The sequence below is a fragment of the Dermacentor andersoni genome, chromosome 6 (genome assembly GCF_023375885.2).
Source record: "Dermacentor andersoni chromosome 6, qqDerAnde1_hic_scaffold, whole genome shotgun sequence".
Classification (NCBI taxonomy): domain Eukaryota; kingdom Metazoa; phylum Arthropoda; class Arachnida; order Ixodida; family Ixodidae; genus Dermacentor; species Dermacentor andersoni.
The window spans coordinates 173570838-173576837 of NC_092819.1; positions in this window are offsets into that span (position 1 = coordinate 173570838).

The window sequence follows — 6000 nt, forward strand, 5'->3', positions numbered from 1 at the left end:
CAGGTGTGCGAGGATGGAATAATGAATCCGGCCAGGACCTACTGCAGTTTTCTTGCCAGCACAGATAACTCTGTTAAGTTCTTGTACCGTGAATGGAGCGTTGTATTCATCCCTTGACATACAAGCAGTTGGTAGCTTCTCCTTTTCTGCTGACAGTTCGTATTTTAAAAACGTGTTTGAGTAAATAGCCGGGCTAGAGATATTATAAATATGTTTCCCAAGTATATTCGCTTGTTCTTGTAGTGTTGTCTGAGTGCCTGAAGGTGTAAGTATGGGTATCGTGTATGATGAGTAGTTCCCCTTAAACTTCCTCACCTGTTCCCACATCCTTTTGGATGTGACGGTGCTATTAATTGTAGATATATATTTCTGTCAAGACAACTTTTCCGCCTGTCTCCGAATGTATCGAGCTTACGATTCGGCATGTATAAAATTTAAAAAGTTGTTATGTGTTGGGTACCTGCGTAAGATTCCCCAGGCCTTATCTTGCAGCTTTTTTGCTATGGTGCACTCGTGTGTCCACCAAGGATTTAGCTTTTTCCGAACAACGCCAGAAGATTGTGGAATGGTCTTTTCAGCTGCATAAATAATACAGTTAGTAAATTTTTCATTAATTTTGTCAATGCTTAAGTTTGTTAAAGTAAGCTCCTCTAGCCTGGCACTTTCTGTAAAAACAGCCCAGTCTGCCATTTGTAACTTCCATTGGCGTGGTTTGTAGGATTTAATGGGTAGCGTTGAGGTCAGGTTGACTATGGCAGGCAGATGATCCCTGCCACATGAAGTCTCGAGTACATCCCATTTAAAATCTGTAAAAATGTCCGGAGAGCAAAATGCTAAATCGAGGCAGCTAAAATTGCGTGAACTCGGTGACAAATGAGTTGGCACACTGAATTTAAAAGACAGATGTTATTTGTCAAAATAAAATCTTCGATAAATTGTCCTCTTTGGTCATTCTTATCGCTGCCCAGTGCAATGAGCATTAATATCTGCAACTACAACAAAAGGCGCCGGCAGCTGGCCGATTAAGTTTTCCAGGGGTGCTATGCAGGATGCGCCGAGTTTCTCGTTCACCCGAGTTTTACGCGAGTTTGCTCGACGGCAGTCAGTGAACGGAGATAGGGTGAAACGCGCAAAGGCTGCAGGCAAAAAAATATGTAGACAAAAAGCCGCGTATGACCACATGAGCCCACCCTGTGCGGCACGCTGCTTCCACGTTTCAAGCGTACACGGCTGCACAACGAAACGCGCCAGCGCCGCATATTGTTACCAACGGATTATTGCAACTTAGCAATACCGTGACTATCCCGCTGTCTGTCTGCACACTTGCCGTGAGCCGCTTGCCACGCCTTTCCCGGGCGCGTCAAGGACGTGCCTCCTCTTTCGGGCACTATCTTTCTATCCTCCTTCGAATGTGAACAGGGTACATGCGGCGCATTCTTCCAACTACGCTTTCGCTCAGACGAATACGTTAAAATACAACAAATAAAATAACGAACATTTTTATTTCTTTAAGTGTCTGTTTTTCGTTTTGAATGCTAGAAATTTATGATGACAAACGGAGATCGAGAAATTTATTAAATTTTGCACTTCTTGCCGCGAGTGGCGACAGGGAGGCGGAAGCTTAGAAGCGGATGCATTGAAGCCGGTCGCACGCACGAGGCAGTTCATACGGTGAGAAGTCGCCTAGGGGCGCTACAGTGCTATTCCCAAGAAAGTCAGTTATCACCACTGTTTCTCTATTAGGGGAATAGAAACGCAGCGCCGCGGTACGGCTGTTCATCGCAGGCGCTTTCAGGCCCCCGCTTTACCAAATAAAAACGACACACTAGTCATAAATACCGGAAGAATGGACGAGACGTTCATTTGAGGAATCGCCAGTCGTTTCAGTGCCCTGTTGCACCTGAACATCGCCCCCGAGGGCTCCGTGGTCGCTGCGCATGCGTTAGCTGAGAGAAGGTGAGAAAGGAGGACAAGTTGGCTTTACCGGATGTGACGTCACATTGTTGTTTGTTCTTGCTTTTATGAAATAACTGCTCTCGAACTCAGACGGCATGGTTCGCGTCTCGTTCGCGCGCGTACGTATGGATGTGGTCCGCTTTTAGTTTTTGGCGAATGCTTAGAAGCTTCAAGTTGCGGACTGCGGTGGGCCAGGGCTTGATGACATTTGTTGCCCAGCTGCTGGTGCTACCGCGACGTACTTGGAACAACGGTAAGTGTTGTGCGATTACCCGTTCTCTTGCTGACATGTAAAAAACCGGTTGCGCATTCGAGCTGTGGTCGATGTGATCTCGAAATTCGAAGGAACACGAAACGGTTGTCGCAGGTCCCGCAGTGATCGCAGTATAATTTATTCGTTCGTGCTTTCAACGCTGCAGTTCCTACGCGTTGCACCGATGTAAAAAAAAGAACAAAAAAACAGCGACATCTTCCACGCGCCAGAAATGCATGCACTCAACTAGCGTGGAGGTCGTCCTATGATGTTTATCGCGTTCTTAAGTCTATTTTTCTCCATCTCTATAGGATGACTACGCTATGCCCTTCTTATTTACCCATGCAGCGCATTGCTGCATTTAATTACCTTTCTCACTGCTGACCGCGGTATGGGCGTCAGAGGCTTTCATTCGTCGCAGTGACATAACGAAAGCGTATTTCCTTCACTTAAAGCTTCTTAGTACCTCCTTTGCGAGCCGTGGAGTTAAATCATACAATGCGTACGTTGTGAGCGAGCTGGTAAACGAAACCACTTTACTGCTGCTGCTACTATCACTTTTACGGGAACTTTCAAAATTAAACATATATGAGTATGAATCGGCTCACCAAACTTTATATGCACGTCCATTGCTTTCGTTCATAGATCATGTGCGTAGCTTTGCAACCGTGACCGATATTGTAAAAACAGCAAGAAGACAGATGACACAAGTAATGTGTCTGCTTTAATTGTTGTATGTGCTGTGTTTAGAATATCAACCAACCCCGCGCAGTCGTGCTGTTTACAGCTAAAACGTGTTTTTTCTTGTTGCATGAGGAGCATTTGCTTCTAATTGTGGCAGTAACGTTGTGAATTGTCCTCGGCCCAGATCGCTGACTGTCTGCAAACCTTCTAATTTGTTTCACTTTGCTGCTGTCTTTACAGCTTCTGCTTATTTCCTCTGCCTGCACCTTATATTTGTTGTGTTTATCGAGACCTGGCCTTTCTCTGCCTCGTTGAAGACAAATGGACACAAGTACTGGTTGCTGTTGGTTTGTTTGGTTTGCTCAGTCTGAGCGCGGTATGTATATCCATGCTCAGTCTGAGCGTGGTATGTATATCCATTTGCTAAAAGGGTATGCAGCTGCGTCTAATGCAGGTACTGCTCATCTAAAGGTAGATTTAATAAGTAGTGGTTTGAGTGAGAATTAGTTGCTTTGAGTGATGTATGACACCAGAGAGTTATTGTTCTAGAAAGGTGACAAAGCTGGTCCACAAATTTAAGGTATGGAGATGCTTAACCATTTAAGTGTTCTAAGTTGCCATGAAGTATTACACACATTTAAAATTTCAGTTGCAAAAGACATAGTAGAAGAAGAGTCCAGAGGATTAGCTGCCAGATTTCTTGCGACAATAAACTAGAGAAAACATTATAGTTTGAGCTGCCAATGATTGTCGTCAGCTCTAACCCATTTTTCTATATAGTCACTGTTGCTTCATTGTCTGTTGCCATCACATGCTTGTTATAAACAAAAAATTGAGCTGCATGATTCCCCTGATTTTTCTCGCTCATAAGATACAAATGTTTTGATTTCGGCTGCCTTGGGGCCTCATGGTAGAAAACGAGTGTTTATTAGCGAGTTGTCAGCTTCTAAGATCATGTGCTTTGTAATGTGGGTGTTTTAAAGGATACTACACGTCTGCCATCATAACTGTGAGTGCTGCTCCCTAGCACTCCCACGGCTTTGCTTAGTACATATGTGCAGCTATCCAAGAAAATTGACATTGGGACAACTGCCGTTGAAGCTCACTTGGTAGAGCATTGCAAGCGCAAGGCAGAAAACGTGGGTTCAGCTTCGTTGTCTCTTATGCAAAGCATTATCATGAGCTGTCTCCTGGCTTCTTCGTACATCCAGTCAGATAGGCTCAATAATAGTTAGTAACGTGCCTGATGGTGGGTCGTTAATCTGGGTCCTTAGTGCAGCAGCCCAATTCTTTACCCATTAGGCTAAGGATGCATGCATAGCGCACCAGATTAATCTCATTGGTTCTCTCGTAGCAGCTAATTTTTTCAGATGTTATGTGACACAGAGTTTGGGATTCACCCGTTTCAGCTCAGATGCAAGAAAGCAGGTGTTGTGTCTATTTCGGTGAGAAGTGTGTGCAGTTGTTTTGGTTTCTCTGTGTTGACGTAGTGTGCTTTGTATTTCATGTGGTGTTAGGCATTACCTCAATTGCAGCTTCAATGCTGTGCCCATAAAAGCAGTTGTAGGTAGGTGCTCAGGAGTAAAGGGAAGCTCATTCTTCCTCATTCTCTCTTGCATACAGCAGGTAGTGCGTCCAGTTTAGTGCCATGCACCTGTGGGGGGCATTTCCTCGTTCTTATTCTGCTGATGTGTTGTACATAGGGGGAAAGTCAATCCTCTACATCATGGTTGTCAGTGCCGCTGAATACAGTGCAGTCTCAGTCTCGCTGCCTTGAAATGTCATAAGAGTTGACATCTGGGGGTAAAGTAGCATCTTGCTGTACCTTGTCATCGGGCATAGACAAGGTTGTGGATGCGCAACCCAAGGATCCTGGAACTTTCTGTGGGACCAATGGCACCGATGTTGAAAAGTGGGTGGCTATGTACGAACGTGTGAGTGGAATCAACAGATGAGACCCCACGCGTGTGCTAGTTAACCTGTGGTTCTACCTAAGATGCACGGCAAAGGTGTGGTATGAAAACCACGAAAAGGAGCTAACCAGCTGGGACCAATGCAAAGAGAAGTTGACAGAGTTGTTTGGCAAACCAGCCAGCCGTGAAATTGACGCAAAACAGGAATAGGCCTCCTGTACCCAATCTCCCACGGAGTCCTATCTCTTGTGCTTCCAAGACATGCTGGCACTTTGTCGTAAAGCAAACCCGATCACGACATGACAGAAGCTGAGAAGGTCGGGCATGTGCTTAAGGGTTGCTGACGGCGCCTTTAATCTGCTCATGTGCAAAAGCTGCTCTACAGTTGATGTTATCTTTAAAGAGTGCCAACAATTCCAGCACGCCAAAAGCCGATGCGTCTTGCAACCATTCGCCAGACTTCCCACTACTGCTGCAACGCCAACGTGTGAAGATCAACCCACACAGCAGCATGCGTCGCCATCGGAGGATGTGGTGCGAATCGTTGACGTGAACTGGATGCGATGGCGCCTGCATTTCTGTTTGCCTATCCCTGATGCTACAACATTTTCAGTCCCCTTCTTACAAGCCATCATTCACCAGGAAGTTGAAAACATTGGCTTACGTTCTGTCTGTCCTGTTGCCAATCCCAGAGCTAACAAACGCCCTTCTACTATTTTTGCTCCACCCCGACGCTTCTCTCCGCGTTATCGTAACTCGACTGAGTAGAGAACTGCGGACGACAAGCCGATATGTTTCACCTGCTGCCGCATTGGTCATGTCGCCTGATACTGTCACAACTCGTGGCCCTTAACACTTCGCATGCCGACCAACCTGAGCCATTGTGATGAAAACGCCCGCAATGTTTCGCCCACCGCTGAATCTAACAGCGCCAACTCTGCTAGGAACATGTGGTACAGTCGCTCACCATCGCCGCACGAACACGAGTCTCGTTCACCGCAAACACGTTGCTCATCTTCGCGTTCGCCACAACCACGTCGCCTTTCGTCCCCTGTGGCGTTTGGCCGCACCCGTTCGTAAAACTAAGAAATGCAGCCCTCGGAGGTGGTGCTGCATTGCATAATGCTGCAGCAAATCCTCTGTCTATGCACACAAGGAGAAGTGTAATTGGCGTTAAAATAGACAGCATAGCTG